Source organism: Alosa pseudoharengus, unplaced genomic scaffold (genome assembly GCF_046254945.1).
Source record: "Alosa pseudoharengus isolate Yale_2024_CS ecotype anadromous, Long Island Sound unplaced genomic scaffold, YU_APseudo_1.1 YU_APseudo_1.1_scf_20, whole genome shotgun sequence".
NCBI classification, from domain to species: domain Eukaryota; kingdom Metazoa; phylum Chordata; class Actinopteri; order Clupeiformes; family Clupeidae; genus Alosa; species Alosa pseudoharengus.
In genome coordinates, this window is record NW_027468664.1 from 26,105,974 (window position 1) to 26,127,000 (window position 21,027).

Below are 21,027 nucleotides of genomic sequence, written 5' to 3' on the forward strand. Positions count from 1 at the left end.
CTATCCACTACACTACCTCTGCCCAGTGGTATTACAACAGTCAATTCAAATATAATATAGATATGCGTGTTTACTATGAACAAACCATTTTAACTGTGTGTAAACATGATTTACAGATGAGAATTAATGTAGGAATAATGATTTACAAAGGAAGAATACAACATTTAATAATAGTTTACAGATGTTTAATAACAGTGTGTAGTAGAAGAAAACAGAAACTCTTGCATAGTTGTAGGGGCTTCTATCTGGGCCAAGGTAGTGTAGTGGATAAGGAGCTGGATTAGCATGCAGTAGCCTGAAAAGTTGGGGCTTCGATGCCCGGCTTTCACTGTTATGTCAATGGCCTTCAATTTAATTGACATGTGTACGTCTCTTGTCTGCTAAATGAATGAATGTGAATGTAATCTTTACAACTCATTTGAAAATGTATTGCAAGGCATAGAAAGTCCTCACTTTAGATAAGCTCACAAAATATCATTAACTATCCACTTGTAACCCCTGAGTTAATCATGAATTATAGTTTCATTATAAGTGGTTGTTTCATTACTTATTAAGTATAAATCATGTACTTACAAACATATTTTTGGATAGGCTTATTTACTATGAACAAACCATTTATAATTTTGTGAACAAATGCTTTACAGATGATAAATTATGTATGAACAAAAAATTACTAATGATGAACAAACCATTAACTAATAAGTAACAAAGGCTTAATAAATGATGAATTGTGTGTAGTTATTATAAAGTGTAATATTCAATATTCAAGCAAGTCACAGTACAACAGGAGACTCAGGAGAGTAAACAATTAAGACTGTCTTTACAAACAAACAAAACAAACAAACAAATAAACAAACAAACAAATAAGATACCAAGGGTTCTGATGACCCTGGGTGCTATACACTCACCTGCCGAAGTGTCTATGTCCAGTGTAATCCTGGTCACTGTCTTATCCTCTGCTGTTTGCACTACTGTTGTTCTGAACCAGCCCATCTCTTTGGGCCCCTGTAATATAGCATGACGACACGGCGCTGTTGTGACAGCTATTTCAGCACGGCCATGGCAGAAGTGTCACCCAGGCGATAATAAAACCACATGCCCAGATACGCATGATAGATTGATCCGTCCAGGCACTCTCCCCTGGCCCGGCACACTTCGACGTTGTGTGAGGCCTGGTCTCTGCAAGCACTGCAAGTCCGTGTAGCTTCTGATTCTGGATGCTTCTGCATAGGTCATCTGAAGGCCTGATTGTGTTGGCTGTTACTGTACACATGCTGTGGGGTCGTTCTTTTGCAGAGCAGGTCTTGGCATCAGAGAGTCCCCTTAGAATTATAAGTTATAATATTAGTTTGGGGGGCAGCCTTGGTCTACTGGTTAGGGCTTCGGGCTTGGAACCGAAGGGTTGCCGGTTCGATCCCCGACCCAGTAGGAAAAATGTGCCCACATGCCCACATCCACGGCTGAAGTGCCCTTGAGCAAGGCACCTAACCTCTCACTGCTCTCCGAGCGCCGCTGTAGCAGGCAGCTCACTGCTCCGGGTTAGTGTGTGCTTCACCTCACTGTGTGCTGAGTGTGTTTCACTAATTCACGGATTGGGATAAATGCAGAGACCAAATCTCCCTCATGGGATCAAAAGAGTATATATACTTATACTATACTTATACATAAGGTACTATCTGACATTTTTGTCAAAACTGACTTATTGACATAAAGTTGTGAGCATTTCTGGACATTATATCTAAAGAGGCTTGTTCCACGTATCAGTATAACTCTGTGGAATTGTAAAACTTTGAAGCTCAGCATCTCAGAAGTACTCAGAATGCAGACATAACCTTATAATTCCAAGGGGACGAGATAGTCATCCACAGTCAGTGGAATGAGAAACTTCTTAAAAGTGAAACTGTAGGTTTATAGAGTTCATTTTGAAAGGATGCTTTTGTTTTGAAGTCAGCTAATGGGGGTTAAGGAGCTAGCATGCAGTAGCTTGAAAAATACCAGGGGCCTCATTTATAAAGCGTTCTTACGCACATATTTGATCTTAGACCGTGCGTACGCTCAAATCCATGCCAACGCTCAGATTTATAAAAACCGTCTTTGACGTGGAAAAGTGCTTATCTCCACGTCAGGTTCAAACTTGACGTACGACCATTTCCTTGTGGTAATGCCTGGGTACTGCAAGTAATCTGAGGTCCAAGTGCAATGCATTTTCAAAATTCCAAGACCAACGATCTTATGTCTTTCTTTGCCATATGATCAATATCAGAAGATTTTTAAAGACGTTTTTGGACGCAGCTTAATGTTTCATGGTTTGGCATAAAACTGCTAATGAAAACTATAGCCCACTTAAGAAAGTGAAAATACGTATAGCTTACTTATTTCACAATATCTAAAAAAAAAACACCAAGACCTACGATAGAATAATTGAAACATTCTTACAGGTGATCTAGTATATTTAGTGTTCTCACCAGTCTAATATTGACCATCAAATGTCCAATTGCCCTCGTTTAGGAGAGGAAGGCATTCAAAAAGGCATTCGAACAGTTTGATAATGTTGGAGGTTATTGTGCAGTATTGGGAATATAGGATAGTATTTGATCATACAGTTTTGAATGTTAAAAGTGAATAAACTTTTTTGAGAGGTGGATAAACTCTAATAAGAGGTGGGTAGGCCTAAACTCTATTTCTGAAATGTCAGAGGTGGATAAACTGCGTTTACTCGCGTTTAGCCTCCACTACATCCTAATTTGCGCTCATAGGCCTATTCCCGGCTTCGTAACAGAAAGGTAATATTTGACTGTAAGCTATACAATGTAGGCTATAGATATTTTATATCATATATAGCCAACACAACCAAGGGACGGAAGTTATCTTCTGAAAGCAGGGCATCTTCATATTTAGTGTTGCGTAAAGATTTAGTGTTGCGTAAAGTGGTGCAGAGCGCGCACCTGTTTGCTTTTTTTGACTGGCAGACTGACAGTGGCAGTGCCCAAGATCAGTTGACAATACGTGAGTTAAATAATGTAGGATAAAATATAAAGGTAAGCCTAAAGCAAACAATAAAGGACAATGTTTAAGCCATTGGGCATTATTGAAAGAAAATTATAGCAAAGATATGCAGAATGAATGAAAAATGACCGGCGAACTAGGCTACTTTTTCAGCAAAAACATAGCCTACCCTAAAAGAAACGTTAAGCCTACATGACATATCACGCTTATAATTTAGTCCTCTGTTTTGTAGGCTAAATCAGCATATTACCCTGGGTCATATTGGAAACGTACAGTAGCCTACTGTACCATAACGTGCAGGATTATATAGGCCTAGAGGTCTTTCCTTAAGCTAGGCCTACCCATTTTTTTTTCTACAAAGTAGGCCTAAACATACGAAATGTTGATTATTCACATTACTGCAAGCAAAAGGAATGAAAGCGAGCAGAGGACAATGGACATGGATGCATACGATCTCTTTCCAGAAAGCTTTGCTGGAAAAAACATAATTAGGTAAGCTATTCGAACTGACGCATATAGGCTAGTTAACATCAGATGGCATAGGCTAGGCCTATACAATGTTTTCAATATATAATTTTACATAAGCTACAGCCTTTAGGCCATTGATTTCATTAAAACATATGCTAATGATATTGATGAGGGGGTGTTTACAAGGCGGAGACCTAAAACCATCCGGCTGCGCACAAGTTGACGTTCATTTGTGATTTATAATGGGCACATCTGGAAGGGTGGCGTACGCACGTTTTTTTGTGCGTACGTTCGTTTTCTCTGAATCACACGTACGAACATTTCAGAAATGATCTAAGATCAAATGAAGGATGGTTTCTACGCAACCCTTTTATAAATGAGGCCCCTGGCTTCCACTGTTGTGCCCTTGAGCTGGACAATGGCCCTTGTAATATAATTGACATATGTAAGTCACTTTGGACCAAAGCTACTGCTAAATGAATGAATGTAAATGTTCCTGTAGCCTGGTGTGAAGAGTCCAAACTTTGTTTGGCAGGTGACCCTTGATGATGTCACAAAAAGTTGGCAACATCAATCATTCACAACATGACAGAGAGTGCATCTCATCTCTGTTGTAACATCCAGTTCAGAGCGGTATTTCCCCCAAATGTCCTAGCAAGCTAATTTGTTTGCTTGGCTAATTTGCCTGGTTGTTTTGTTTCTTTGAAGCAATCAAAGTAGCAAAGTTGTTTTGCTGCTTTGAAGTTATCAGGCATTATTACCCACTAGTGCAGTGCCCGTTCAAACATGCTATTCCTGTAGCCCAATTACATGCCTGCAGTTAGGCCTGCTTTAAAAATAGAATAGGGAAAAAACATAATTCCAGGTAAGCATTCAATAATGAATAGGCCCAGGGTGCGATTTGTAGGGGGGATGGGGGGGATTTCCCCCCTCTGGTCTTGATATCCTCCCCTCTGCTTAATTATTTTCATCCCCGGGGGGGGGGGGGAGGCGACAACATTTATGCCCCTCATATTGATTAATGCTACTTCATATAAGTAAAGCGCTGCAACGTGAGAACAGTCTAGTAGGCTAGCCTACATAATAATCTGACATCAGAAACGCACCGTCACCATCAGCACTCATGCTGCTGACACAGTTGCTGTGTGATAACTTAATTTGGCCTTGATCGTGCAGGACATTTCAGAATGTCGACTGTGTAACGCATCATATGAAATTTGCAACGGTGTGACTCAAAAACAGTCTCTGGTGGCCTATAAGTGACATCACACTCTGCCACTCGTTGCTTGTCGCTGGTTATGCTTTGCATGTGTGGCATTCTGAGACGTTCTTTAATTCGGGACCATTATCGCTCGCTTCAATTTAGGACCTTGCAGTTGGAATTGTCGTTTGCTTATTCAAAGTCTAAAGACAGTCCAAAGTAGCCTGGGCTATTCATATGTGACATCACACTCTGTCTGCCACTAGTTGCTTGTCGCTGGTTATGCTTTGCATGTGTGGCATTCTGAGACGTTCTTTAATTCGGGACCATTATCGCTCGCTTTGAAGGAGAAATTTTGGATTACTAACATTTTCATGTATTAGAAGTGATTATTAATAATTGTACATGTATTAGAAGTGAATACTAATCTACATTTATTACATAGAAGTGATTAACATTTCATTTTCTTATATTCTTTGTATGCTTTCTATACATTCAATACTGTGCATCAACTTTGCTTTGTCTGTCATTTGCTCTCTCCATGTCATGATTTTCTAATAAAGGTCATGCGACCCCCTTTGTCACGAGTTAAGGGTATTCTGCCTGAGGCAGTAATATTAGGAATATCCCGACAGGAACTAGACTATGGCAAGAGAATGCTGAAGGATGTATATGTATTGTATTGACCAATTATCTACTTACTTGGAGTAGCCACATGACTTGTGTATGGCACATGGATCACATGCTACAGTATGTCCAAGAAGTGTATATGTATTGTTGTATTTCTGCATGTATGAGGATTTTTGGAAAAGACCATTGTACTCATGTGATTTGTATTACCAATGTAATTAACATGTATAAGATGGGGCTTCGCCCTAGAGAACTTTGAGTAGTGTTACTGGAACATGCTGTTGCTAGTGACCTGCTCCCGGTATCGTGAATAAACCTGCAGTGGTTCCTAACACAACAACAAGTGTTGCCTGGATATTTTTGACAACATTTTGGTGGCAGCGGTTGGGATACCTAACTCTGAGACGTGGCGGTGAAACCTGGAAGGCTAGGACCCAAAAAGCGCTTACGGGAGATCTATTTTTGATTTTGGGACAATACCGTGGAAAAAACATCGCCCACGGGACCCATCCTTGCCGGAAGGGAGTCATCCTGTGTCTCGGATACGGTATTACCGTATTGTGGTCACAGGCACCTAGGTGGTGAGTGGGAAGCGATTTTTTTCTACCGCTTTGTAGTTAAAAGTTGGCTTGTGTGCCGGGGTGCCACCGAAGCAATCTGCTCTACTTGTAGGAAGGTAGAAAGGTTGGCTTGTGAGCACAGCCGAAGAGCAATCGATAAAGGATCTGCTAAGAGAAGCAATCGGTAGGATTGGCTTAAAGCGCTTGATACGGGGATTGGATTGGTTGAGAACATTGCTATTGTACTCTGATAGTTTGCTCTGTTTTAGGCGTGAGGTAATTTGGCTAATAAAAATATATTAAAGGGACACTGCTATGGGGAATAAAACTGTTAAATTGACCAAAGGTATACATAGATATAAGAAATATGGATCTGAATGTGTAGATGAATGTTTATTGAATAAGTGGAGTAGATGGACTGAAGGAAAATTTCCTTTAGATGGTACGTTGAGTTTGGAAAGGTTAACTGAATGTAGGGCTATGATGGAAAGGAAGGCTAGGCCTTTTAAGCATGATTTGTTTGATAAGTGGGAAAGAGAAGCGAGGGAAAGAGAGGAGAAGAGAAAAGTTATGGAACAGAAAGAGCAGGGCCAGAGAGAGAGAGAGAGAGAAGGTTTGTGCGGAGCTATGGACATTTCAACTGAAGTCTATGTGCAGACGAGTGAACCTGACCTCCAGCCCTTAGTCCGTAAATCTCCACCACCATTCCCTTCAGCACCCCCTGCACCACAACCAGCTGTGGCTGTTCCTGCCCCTAAGCCCCTGCAAGTATTCACCTACTGAAGATTGGACTAAAATGGCTATTTCTCAGCTTACAACAGACTGCTAGAGAATTCTTGGGAAGAGTGGCTTCAGCAGTTAACAAACTTTGTGGAGGAAGGAGAGCAGGATTTAGGTGGACTGAAAGAAACGGTTGCTGGAATTGTGGAGACGTAGAACACATAGCGAGATATTGTCCGAAGCAGGGTGATTGGAGACAAGACGGGGATAAATCATCACAACGACGCCCTCAGGGTCTGGTCTGGACACAGAATGGAAATTCTGAATAGGACAGGGAGGACTCTGAACAGGGGACTCCGGGACCCCTCACCAACACTTCTGTATCACCTTATGAACTTTATCCCCAACTGACTTTGAATGCTGCCGCACAACCTAAGCTAACTCTTTCTCTGAATGGTAATGATGTATCTTTTTTAGTTGATACAGGAGCGGATGTTAGTACACTTGGAAGGAAAGATAGTTGTAAGTTTTTAACATTAAAAAGCAATAGAGTTATATATGTAACAGGAGCTTCAGGCCAATCAGTGGCAGAACCAATTTCTATCCCTTTAGTGGTTCAATATGAACATCAGACAATAGAACATTCTTTTCTCCTGAGCAGTGTTTGCCCTGAAAATTTACTAGGCCGAGATCTAATGTGTAAATTAAATCTTACACTTTTTCTTTCTCCTGAAGGAGTAGGTCTAGAAGGGCCCATTTATTTGTATTGTCAGAAAGTTAACCCCACATGGATAGGATATGAGTGTAAAGACATTAGTTTAGCATTAAAATCTCCGATCTCGGTTCTAGAAAAGACAGAAACCCCTGAGCAATTTCAGTGTACAATCGCATGTTTTCAAGGCTCTCCAGATCAGCTGTATGTGAAAGAGTGGTACCAGATAGGAAATAGTATTGAGACTATTGATGTAGCCGGCGTATTGACCTCTAAAATGTACTCTGCAGTAGTAGTAGACCTGTCTCCAGGTCTGAAATATTTGTTTGCAAACCCAAATTCTTATCCACATGTTGCATTGGTGAAAGCCCAAGATAATTAGATTGATTTAGGGTCGTTTGTGAAAGCGTGTGTGAATGCTAAAGATTGGACAGGAGTCCAAGAAACCCTAAATTTGTTTTATTAGCCATCACAAGATGCATATTTTTTCCAACAATAGTGTTCTTTGAAAGTTACTCCTGTGCAGAAAGAGCTCTCTGCATGTTTAATACCCTCATTAACCCAACCCGATGAATGGAGGGTTCTCTCTTTAAAAGAGAAAGCAGATCTGTTAGCCGCTGTTCCAGATAATCTCTGGGCAGCTGATAGTTATGACTTTGGGACTATCTACTGCTCAACCATTAAAAATATGCGCAAAAACATTGCATTACCCAACGAAAGCCCAATATCCGTTGTCGAAAGAGGCTGAGCAGGGGATAGAGCCCGTATTCAAATCATTATTGGACAGGGGAGCTATTGTGCGTTGCAGTTCCTCCCCAGTTAACACACCAATTTTGCCCGTTAAGAAGTCTGATGGCACTTGGAGATTTGTGCAAGATTTAAGACTTGTTAACGACAATATTCACCCGAGGCATCCTATTGTGCCAAATCCTTGCACAATTCTCTCTAGTCTGCCATCCACTGCGAAGTTTTATTCTGTAATTGATATTAAAAATGCGTTTTTTACGATAAGAGTACATCCTGCCTCTCAATTTTGGTTTGCCTCCACCTTTAAAGGTCAAAGGTATACTTGGAGTTGTTTGCCTATGGGATACACAGAATCACCTTCAGTGTTTAATGAGGCATTAGTGGCCTGTCTGACACAATTTACACTGGCAGGAAGTACTGTTATTTCTTATGTTGATGATGTTTTATTAGGAAGTCTATCAAAGGAATCATGCCTGATTGACACAGTGGCATTGCTGAAATACCTGGCCAGGGTGGGACTTAAAGCCTCTAAAGAAAAGTTGCAATTCTGCCAAGAGCAAGTTAAGTACTTGGGTCATATACTTACTCCTGGCTGCAGGGCCCTGGATGCGTCACGCATCACTGCAATTACTGGCTGTCCGAGACCCAGGACAAAGCGGCAATTGTTAGGCTTCTTAGGAATGATTGGTTATTGCCGTGTTTGGATTTTAGACTTCTCGGAGAAGGCACAACCTCTCCGGGCATGCGCAAATGCTTGTAAGAGTTTGACTGACATTATGACTTGGACTGACGACTGTGAGACTGTTTTTGTGATTTTGAAACAAGCTTTAGCTTCAGCTCCAGCTTTGGGATTGCCTAATTATGATCTTGATTTTCATTTGTTTGTGTGTGAAAAAGGAGGTTACATGTCTGGGGTATTATGTCAGTTGCATGGTGGACAGTATAGACCAATAGCCTATCTGTCAAAGAGACTGGATCGGTAGCAAGAGGCTGGGTGCCTTGTTTGAAGTCTGTTGCAGCTGCTTCAAATGCAGTAATGGCTTGTGCGGATCTAGTATTAATGCATCCTTTGACTGTTCATGTTCCACATGACGTGCATGCATTGCTTTTACAAGCAAAGACATCACATCTGACAACTGCCCGCCTCCTCTCGTACCAACATGTGTTATTGACTTTAGCACATGTCACACTTGTACGTTGTACCACCCTCAACCCATCGACATTATTACCTACCGCCGAAGATGGTGAAAGCCATGATTGTTGTGATGTCATAACAATTTGTACTAAACCTCGTCCTGATATATCTGAGGAACCCCTTACTAACCCTGACTTAATTTTTTTTTATGTCGATTCCTCATTACGCTTGGAATCTGGAGAGGTAGGGAGTGGCTACGCTGTGGTGAATCAATTTGAAGTGGTTGAATCTTACTCGCTCCCTCCAACTTTTTCTGCCCAATCTGCTGAGTTGATTGGACTTTTTCGAGCTTGTATGTTGGCAGCTGGGAAATCTGTTTGCATATACACTGATAGTCGTTATTGCTGGGGAATTGTTCATGACCATGGAGCAATATGGAAAGAAAGAGGCTTTCTTACGGCTACTGGTAAACCTGTACAACATAAAGAGTTCATTGTATTGTTGCTGGAGGCAATTCAGCTTCCTTCTGCTGTAGCAGTAATTAAGTGTGAAGCGCATACTAGAGGCGCTGATGAGGTCAGCCTTGGTAATGAGAGGGCTGACTCGGCTGCTAAAAGTGCCGCGAAGGGGGGAGTTGAGAGGAGGATACCACCAGAGTTTTTAAGACTTTCGAACAAAACACAATTGTTTTTGAATTTGAATTTGCATATACCAGATATAGTGACATCAGGTCAAGCTTTAAAAGAAGCACAAAAATCGGCAGATACAAAAGAAAAAAGAAAATGGAAAAATTGTAAAAAGAATAATGATGATTGGTGGCTACATACTCCAACAGGCAAGCCTGTTTTACCAAAATCATGTTTTCATATAGTTGCTAAAGTTACTCATGGTTTAGATCATGCGAGTGCAACAGCTATGGTAAAAACAATAGAACAACTTTATTTTGCACTAGGATTCACCACCGCGGCAGCTGCTTACTGTGATAGGTGCATTACCTGTCTAAAACATAACACCGCACCCACAGTGAGAACCCAAGGAGGGCATCACCCACCACCATCAGACCCGTTTGAACATATTATGATGGATTTTATTCAATTGACAAAATGCAGAGGTTATGAATATTGCCTTGTAATTGTGGATATGTTTTCAAAATGTCCAGAATGTTAATGGAATATTGAAATCTAAATTGACTAAAATAACTACTACAACTGGGATGGATTGGGTGACTGCTCTACCTTTGGCTCTCCTCTACCTCAGAGGCCGTGCATCAAGATCAAAAGGTTTAAGCCCATTTGAGATTTTGACTGCCCGTCCCATGCCAATTCCAGGTTTACCTAATCCTAACCTCATGTAGTTGTTACCTTGTCTGGTTACATGCGAGAACTGATTGCTGCTCTATCTTTTGTTTCTTAACAGGTGGTGTTGGCTTTGCCTCAAAGTTTTGTGGGTACATACCCAGTGCTTGTTAAGGACTTTCGAAGAAAACGCTGGAATGAAGAACGGTGGTGCGGACCGTATCAAGTTTTGTTGTCTACACCTACTGCAGTGAGAATTGCGGAAAGAGACTCTTGGATTCATTTGTCACACTGCAGAGTGGTGAAAGAACCGGAACATTATCTCAACGGATTGTGACTTTATGCTTGAGGTTGACCAGTGGAGGTTTTGGCAAACTTCACCAGTAGTCCTTTGGATATATGTTCCATTGGGAATAAGGGAAGTGTTGCAAGATCCTGCTGTTTTAACCTGCATTACAACTAGAAAGTATTGGACTACAAATGTAGGGAAGTATGCTCTGATTGTTACACATTTTACTAAGTACACATGTGAAGTCATTCCTTTGAGGGTAGGGAAATCAATTAGTGTGGTACACCAGTGTCCATTTCAATTAGTGGATTCAACCATCCATCATCCAAATCAGTGGTGGATATTAAAAGTAGAAAAAAGATATCAGTATACACTAAACTAGCACTGTTTTATTTCCAGTTTAGCTAGATATTTATCATCGCTGGACAGTGACCTGGGGAGGGCCTACAAACCCAAGCCAGCTCTGCTGTTGAAGATAGAATAAAGCTTTTGTTGTTTTGTAACTGGGAGTAGAGTGGGGCTAGTGTTGTTATTCTGTGTGTTCTTACTGATTATGCCCACTTCTCCAGAGGAGGAGATCTGTGGTACTAATAAAGCCTGTCAACTGGCTTTCCAAGCTAGAACAACTGTAGTAGGGACGAATGAGACCTGCTGGGTGTGCCAAGAAAAGTATTTTCAAATGCGTGTTTTTCCCTACAGGACTTCTGATGATTCTGCATGCTCTGTATCTCGACTGTGTACTAGTAAAGATTGCCTTAACATAGTAGGTGTGACAGGGATATAACATTTTTTAGGTGGTTCATCCTTGAATATTATGTTAACATTGATGGATTCTGTTTGGATAAATAAAACTGGACAAAAGATTTGATAGAATGATATTAAATTGTGAAATGAGTTTTACCCTGATATGATGATAGGGAAATGTTTTTGGACGATGTTATTGGAAATTGGATTTTATTTCTTTTTGATTACTAAAATTTCTTTGTGGCCTTAAGCCCCAAAGGGGGGAAATGAAGGAGAAATTTTGGATTACTAACATTTTCATGTATTAGAAGTGATTATTAATAATTGTACATGTATTAGAAGTGAATACTAATCTACATTTATTACATAGAAGTGATTAACATTTCATTTTCTTATATTCTTTGTATGCTTTCTATACATTCAATACTGTGCATCAACTTTGCTTTGTCTGTCATTTGCTCTCTCCATGTCATGATTTTCTAATAAAGGTCATGCGACCCCCTTTGTCACGAGTTAAGGGTATTCTGCCTGAGGCAGTAATATTAGGAATATCCCGACAGGAACTAGACTATGGCAAGAGAATGCTGAAGGATGTATATGTATTGTATTGACCAATTATCTACTTACTTGGAGTAGCCACATGACTTGCGTATGGCACATGGATCACATGCTACAGTATGTCCAAGAAGTGTATATGTATTGTTGTATTTCTGCATGTATGAGGATTTTTGGAAAAGACCATTGTACTCATGTGATTTGTATTACCAATGTAATTAACATGTATAAGATGGGGCTTCGCCCTAGAGAACTTTGAGTAGTGTTACTGGAACATGCTGTTGCTAGTGACCTGCTCCCGGTATCGTGAATAAACCTGCAGTGGTTCCTCACACCTAAGTGTTGCCTGGATATTTTTGACCACAGCTTCAATTTAGGACCTTGCAGTTGGAATTGTCGTTTGCTTATTCAAAGTCTAAAGACAGTCCAAAGTAGCCTGGGCTATTCGAAGTGTCTGTTTATTGCACATCACTTTTTACGTCATTTTGAAGAGCCACTGCATACCTGTGTGTCTTGGCGTGTTGTTGCAAAATCCGCGGAGTTCACTCTATTGTTGAGGTCAGACATGTTAAGTTTTTACCCGTGTAACCTACACTGATCCAGCTCTGCCAAAGCCCTGCTTCTATCCTCACTGGTAGCTTACAGTACAGTGCTGTGTGGGAGGGGGAGTGGCTAGCTGCGAAAGCCAAAGTGTGCTTCTTTTACCGATATATTCAACAATATCTTTTGCCTTTCTTATTCAAACAACGTCAAATTTGGCACTGCCCTTACTCATGCCTGTAGCAAGACACCTGCCAAGTTTCGCTGGTTATGCTTTGCATGTGTGGCATTCTGAGACGTTCTTTAATTCGGGACCATTATCGCTCGCTTCAATTTAGGACCTTGCAGTTGGAATTGTCGTTTGCTTACTCAAAGTCTAAAGACAGTCCAAAGTAACCTGGGCTATTCATATGTGACATCACACTCTGTCTGCCACTCGTTGCTTGTCGCTGTTTATGCTTTGCATGTGTGGCATTCTGAGACGTTCTTTAATTCGGGACCATTATCGCTTGCTTCAATTTAGGACCTTGCAGTTGGAATTTTCGTTTGCTTATTCAAAGTCTAAAGACAGTCCAAAGTAGCCTGGGCTATTCGAAGTGTCTGTTTATTGCACATCACTTTTTACGTCATTTTGAAGAGCCACTGCATACCTGTGTGTCTTGGCGTGTTGTTGCAAAATCCGCGGAGTTCACTCTATTGTTGCGGTCAGACATGTTAAGTTTTTTACCCGTGTAACCTACACTGATCCAGCTCTGCCAAAGCCCTGCTTCTATCCTCACTGGTAGCTTACAGTAAAGTGCTGTGTGGGAGGGGGAGTGGCTAGCTGCGAAAGCCAAAGTGTGCTTCTTTTACCGATATATTTAACAATATCTTTTGCCTTTCTTATTCAAACAACGTCAAATTTGGCACTGCACTTACTCATGCCCATAGCAAGACACCTGCCAAGTTTGAAATCAGTCTGACAAACAGTATGCATGCCTCAGACACACAGACAGACAGACAGACACACAGATGCTTCTTGTTTTATAGATAGATAATGATCTCATGCTGGATGTTATTTTTAGGCTACATAGCTAGATTGTTATGAATGATCTGATTAGTTACTTAACTTGGATATCATGGGGGTTTTCATATTTTTTATATTCATGTAATGTGCTGGTCAATTGTAAGAGTGTAAGGCCAATATCTCAGCCTATTCCATTTGAACTCCTGGCGACCCAACATGGGGTCCCGACCCCAAGGTTGGAAAATGATGCACTAGAACCAGAAACCAAAATCACAAGGCTACACAGCACTTCTGGGGTGCAAGGTTGGCTCTCCACCCTAAAATGTTGGTGACTAACGGCTAGTGTCAGGCCCCAAAAAAGGTATTGAGTTTATTGATTTGACCGTGTCTAATGTTCCAGTTCCTTGGTGTCATGAGAACTGCAGGCTGTGAACCAAAGAGTTGTGTCAATCATAAGGAGCTCTCAGTTTGCAGAGCCGAGCTTCAATCATCTGTTTGTGTAAGTGTGTTTGTGTGTGAGTGTGTGTGTGTGTTTGTGCACATGAGTATCTTGAATCATCTGTGTGTGTGTGTATGTGTGTGTGTGTGTGTGTGTGTGTGCGTGTGTGTGTGTGTGTGTGTGTGTGTGTGTGTGTGTGTGTGTGTGTGTGTGTGTGTGTGTGTGTTTGCGCACATGTGTATCTTGAATCATCTGTTTGTGTAAGGGTACTTAATACAGGCTCACACTGATGTCAGGGAGAATTTGAAAAACAGTAACTCAATCGTACATGGAAATGGAAACTGAGCTTCGTGTGTGTGTGTGTGTGTGTGTGTGTGAGTGTAAGTGTGAGTGTGTGTGTGTGTGTGTGTGTGTGTGTGTGTGTGTGTGTGTGTGTGTGTGTGTGTGTGTGTATGTGTGTGTGTGTGTTTGAAGGCAAAAAAGTACTCATATAATCACAAGATTTGCAGAGGAAAATTGATTTGGATGATTTGCTGTGGATGATGAATGATGTTGAACAACAAACCAGGCTGTAGCTGCTCCCAGGCTTGACTGGGGATTTGTGACATTGAAGTTCCCTTCCATTTTGAAAGGGGGTTTGGTGTGTACACAGCGGCATTCAGAGAAATGCAAAGTCTTTTTTTAGCTTGTTTGAGAGATGTAATGAAATGCTCATGTTACTGGTTTGCTCAAAGAGAAACATATTTGGAGGATGTCCATAATTCCATAATTCAGAGTTGGCAGCGACAGTCTTCATGAACTTGCAGTACTGCTGGAAGGTCAATAAGGTCTAAACTCTCTAAACAATACTAAATTACTATTTCTTTGCAAGGCAATGGGCAACACTATGTGAATATATATATATATATGTTGGTGTGTGTGTGTGTGTGTGTGTGTGTGTGTGTGTGTGTGTTTGCATGCATGCGTGCATGCGCGCGCGAGTGTGTGTGTGCGTCCGTGCGTGCATGCACGTGTGTGTGTGTGTGCGTCCGTGCATGTGTGTGCGTGTGTGTGTGTGCATGCATGCATGTGTGTGTCATCGGTCAGCAGCCATCACGCGCGCCACCACATGCCTCACTCTCACTTTCCGTCAATTATTTCCGTTCAATGGTCCGTGCATCATAAAAACCTCACACACATTATATTTTTATGGTTCTCACACAAAAGGACTCTAAAGGCTTTGTTTTGTTCCTTCTCTCTCTCTCTTTTGTGAAATTAGCCATCTGACAGTTAATGTTGTTTGAGTGTCTGCCAACAGACAGCGATTAGTATCCACCCAAGCATCGAGTCACTTTGGATTGACGGCTAAAAAAGTTTTTTGGTCATGCCTGGTTTCTATTTGAAGCCCTGCAGACAGCACCCACAGACTGATGTGTTTAAACCTGCTGGTATGTTGTAGGAAAGGGCTTTATCTCCTACAGGTTTGAGATCCCTCAGACGGGGAAGAGTGTAGTCGTTTATTCGACTATGAGGTAGGCCCACCCCCACCACCCCCACACACACACACACTAGGACACAGACACACACACACACACACACACACACACACACACACACACACACACACACACACACACACACAGAGACACACACACACACACACAAGCACAAACACACAAAGAAACACACATACACATGCACACACACACACACACGCAGACACACACACACACACACACACACACACAGACACACACATTCACCTCAGTGCAAACACATGCAGCAGTATCTATGTCTTACCCACCACCTCGTCACTCTCCTCATTTGTTTATTCATTGTTTAACTCCACTGACCCTGCAAAGTCCACACACACTTGTTTCATAAGAGAGCCCCAATGGAGCCTCGCACACGCATACACACACAGACATACACACACAGACATACATACACACACAGACACTCAATCACTCGAAAAACTCTCTGTCTCACACACACACAACAGAATGGGAGAGAGGATTAGGCCCTAATTAACTATTGTCGGTGGATATTTTCGGCCTGTAGGGCTCAAGATGATGCTTTATTTATAACCGGCCGAATGTGTGGACCACTAGTGCTGCCCGTCCTGCTTCTGTTCCGTGGAGAGTAAAGGAAGACCTTCGCTGGGGGGCCATCCATCCTTCAAACCCTATTTAGCCTTGATCCTGAATAGGCTGTCTTTGGACAATCCCCTTACCTAAATAGAGCAGCAATGCATGTGTGTGGTCTGGCTTGCGAGCTGCTGTTGCAATGCCACACACACATACACACACATACGCACACACACCGACCACATACACGTGACCACACACACACACACACACACACACACACACACACACACCACACACATTTAGGATAATAAGATAATATGACAGGCCTTGAAGTAGTTTTATATAATTATGCATTTTCAAATTGTATACGGCTTGGCCCACGTTTTTTATTCCAGCAAAGTGCCTAATAAATGGATATGGTCATATGAGCTCTGGTTTCTGGTTTCTTGACTTGTCTTGTTGAAATAATATAATTGTGCATCTAATTATACTTATTACATCAATCTAGGTCAGTTAGACACTTATACTGTACTGTTCAGACAGGCTCAAAATCTTTAATTAAAATAACCTGTTGCCTCCTTTGTAAAATAAATAACAATAATAATACAAAAATAAACAAACAAGGTAATATTCTTCTCTAAAGAACCACAACAGCTTGACGGCAGTGTTATAAAAAAAAACACGTTCATATATTTATTCAGGCATGTTTCCACACACACACACACATAAACACACACATAAACACACACACACACACACACACACACACACACACACACACACACACAGAGTCCCCTCAGCTGGGGAGAGAGACAGAACAGGTCAGAACAAGACGGGACAGAGGAGTGTGTCACTGTTAGAATGGTCACGGTAGGCCTGGTCACAGCGCTCCTTCAAGTATCAGCATAAAGACTGGAGCAGAATTAACAGACAGGTATATCGGTCTTCTTTCAAACATCTGAGGAGTAGTTCCTTTCAAACGAAACAAGCCCAGCCAAAAATCATGTGCTGTGTTATTCCGGAATATATATATATATATATATATATATATATATATATTGTCCACTTAATTGTTTACATAATTATAATTACATATTAACATTGTTTTCGCTCTATTGGAGATCTAGGCTTGTACTTTTTTTTTCAGTGTGCTATGGATTCTATTAGTGTACTTCAGAATATTATGTAAGTTGTGCCAAAATAAGACAACTTTGAAATACTTTTTGACTAGGGACAACAAACAAACATATAAACAGACAAATAAGTAAGCAAGAGTCATCATCAGCCAGCAAAAAAAAAAAAAAACTACTTATAATGTACAATAGACATTCAGCATACAAATTACTAAAATAGACATCTGCATTTGTCACATTTAAATCAGTCTCAACAAAGCCCAGAACTGGCAACTTGCTCCACTTCTGAATTTCAGAAAAGAAATGTCTTGTTTTCATTTGTTTTCAGTTTGTTACATTGTCCATGCAGTCTGGTGTTTGTTTGATTGTTTGTTTTTTTATTCATTTTTGGCACATTCTCTGTTAGCTGGGAGCATGTCTGTAGTAGAAAGCCTGTGTGTGTGTGTGTGTGTGTGTGTGTGTGTGTGTGTGTTTGTGTGTGTCATTGGAGAATTTTCTCACATTCTCATATACTACGGGTTCAGTTCCACACCTGGGATGAGCCTTGTTGCCTTAATGTGGCTTTTTAAGCAGCAAGAACATTGTACAGTAAGCTTCACAATGGCAGGACACACACACACACACACACACACACACACACACACACACACAGGCAGAGCAAGATCCACAGTATGTAAAAAGGGGAAATGTTTGATTAAAAAGAACAACAAGAATCCCATCGTCTTTAGAGTTCCACTAAATTGTCTCTATAAGGACTCCAGCTGTCTCTTGATGTGTGTGTGTGTGTGTGTGTGTACACAGCACAACTCTCCTTTTCTTGTCTTTCTCCATCTCTCTCTCAGGAAAGGCAATGCAGTTAAGAGACTCAGCATAACTCTGAAGGGCGTGAGGCAGGACAAGGAGAGAGTTCCTACGTTCTGTGTTTTCTCTGTATGTGTGTGTGTGTGTGTGTGTGTGTGTGTGTGCGTGTGTTCGTTTCGCCTATGTATCCATCCAGAGACTGTGTGAAGAGCAGGGTCTTGGTGGATCCCTCCTGCATATCAAGTGAAGACTCCTACATCCATACTGAGGCTCGCCTTTAAAAGGTGCACTGCTCTCCCAGCTGACGTCCCATTTGATTTAGCCTTGAAACAATGCAATGGGATCCCAGCCTAGTCTCCACACCCAGGGCAGGGGGAAACACCATAAAGTAAAATCCCAAATGGAGGCGCGGGGGCGCGAGTCATGTGAAAAGCTCTTCCGTTATACTCAGCAGCCATAGGATACTCCACTCGTTTGGTTGATGTCCTCTCTCTTTCTCTCCCTCTCCCTCATGTCCTTGGGTCTGATTATTCCAAATGGGTTTTTATTGACTTGCAATAGACATACCACATGACAGCAGCATTTATCCTGACCTCGTCCATCATCATCATCATCATCATCATCATCATCATTATCAATACCATCATCATCTTCATCATCATGCGTATCACCATGTTTGATTTTCCTTATTTTTATTAAGCCACAGACCTGTTATAATTCCTATTTCAGTTCTACTGCTGTGTTTCGCCTTGGTGACCTGAGAGAGGAATCTAGACTAGGGCAGACTTGGGCAAGTGTCAAAGGTCAGGTGATGTCTACAAGTGTGTGTTGTTTGGGTAAGCTCATCTAACACCACCATCTGATGCCCAACAGCCCCACGCACGCACACACACACACACACACTCCGACCCCCCCATCCCTACTCTCTGAGCCCAAAACGTAACCTTCTGTGTCTCTCAGGACAGATAAGGAGGTCTAAACAAAGCTGAACTATGACCTTTGACCTCCCCAGTCTCAGCTGGCCTGGCGTTAAGAGTGCCAGGTGCGGCTGTTACGAGCTCCTTGCCCCTGCCCCCACCTCCTCCTGTTCCTGTGCCACCCTGTTCTAAGTTCCTTCCTCCGATTTCTCTAGAACTTCCTGCCGATACACCTGTTAGTTGGACATGCTTCAGTTCTCTTTCCATATCATATCTCTTTCATATGATGCCTCACAAATAACTCCCAGCACTCTTCAAGACATAAGGTTTTGCTATGTGCTAAAAGCTGGTACTACAGACGTGCTGATCCTTAAAACTATGTGTGTTTAAAGGGATCTGTAGCTTTGTCTGGGAGTTGTTTACATGTCCTCAGAAGTCTTTAGCTCCTTCTTGTCTCTGCTGGGATAGAGTAGCATATGAGTGAGCATGTGGCCAAGTAAAATCTGATTATAGCCTGGTCCTGTTACAAGCACCAGGTACCAAACAAGAGGAGCTTAGCGACACATGCTAGTTACTGTAGCTATCAGCAGCAAACATACAATGCAGACTGTCAAAAGATAACCTGAACCTATTGTTAAAATTTACTTCAAATTAACTTCATATTCCTTCACAAGGTTTCCATGGTTGGTTGAGGAGTTGCTTATGTAAACCAGCAATTGGTCAAATAGGCCTAACTCTTTTTATAACTGGTGAGCTGCTTGGGCGAGATACTTAGTCTCCTAAGAGGAGCCTGACATGGAGGAAACCCTCTTATGAGGGGAGGATTACCTGGTCAAATCCTAGCTCTGCACGAATGAACATCTTCTTAAGGCAGCTTTTCCCCTCGGTAAGACCACAGTGTCATTAACCACACCCACATTTGCACTGTCTTTTAGTCTGTGTGAGTGTGTGTGTCTCTCTCTCTCCCCCTCAAAAACAGTTCAGTTCCAACTACACTAACCTGTTTAGCATCTAACCCTGTTAGCTTAGTTCAGCCTTCAGGGCTAACAACATTAGCTTCAGCTGAGTAACTTTGTGTTTACAAGCCTCATATATAATTCAAATTAGTTTTTAAAATATGCTTTCTCATATGTCTTCCTGCAACAAGATTGTTTGCTGTGTTGTTGGTCCAAATGTTGGCTTCTACAGGCTCTTCCTTCTCTAGTCTGTGATAGGTTGAATGGGGGTGGGCGGCGCTCTACCTTCTCTAGCCTGTGATAGGTTGAATGGGGGTGGGCAGGGTGGCGGTTATTCTTCAGCTATGTAGGGGTGATGCCAAGGAATGCATGTGTGTGTGTGTGTGTATGAAGAAGCAATCACAAACTCAGGTGCTTAAAGGGGGAGTAGGAAGCCAGGGAATGTCAGCGTAGCACCAGCTGGGAGTGTTGCCTTCAGCCATGTATGCAAGTCAGTACATCACATTGCACACATCGTCAGCTCAGCGAGGAGAAGTATTATGGTCTGCTTCATATTGAGTCATCTTGACAGTTGTTTTGTGTTCCTACACACCATGAAAGAGCTAATTGCACCCTGACCTTTCGGTAAGCATTAGATTACAAATAAATACCGACATCCAAGCTGAGTTCCGTCACATTGCCGTGTACATTTTGATTGAAATACTCCTCTTAGAGACTGGCACCGAGACTCCAGTGATGTGGTAGGCAGAGGTTTCTGTTGAACCAGTCCGATCTGTACAGTAATACGTGTGCACTGATTTCATAGCAAGGAGACATGAATAAGAACATGTGCTGTGCACAAATGATCAATGAGTCATCAGTTATTTGAAAAATATATACGTATTTCTCAGGAATTCCATGCATTTTTTAGTTATATATCTCTATATAATGTATATACACATAACATTAATATTTGAGTCATTATTTCGTTTGAAAAAGAAATAGAGGAAAGATGACAATATCTTGATGCCACCGTTATATTACCACAGAGTGTTTGAACGTTACAATACTGCTGAAAATTTAGCTTGGATTGACATGACCTCCATTGTAACTGATCCCATTGTC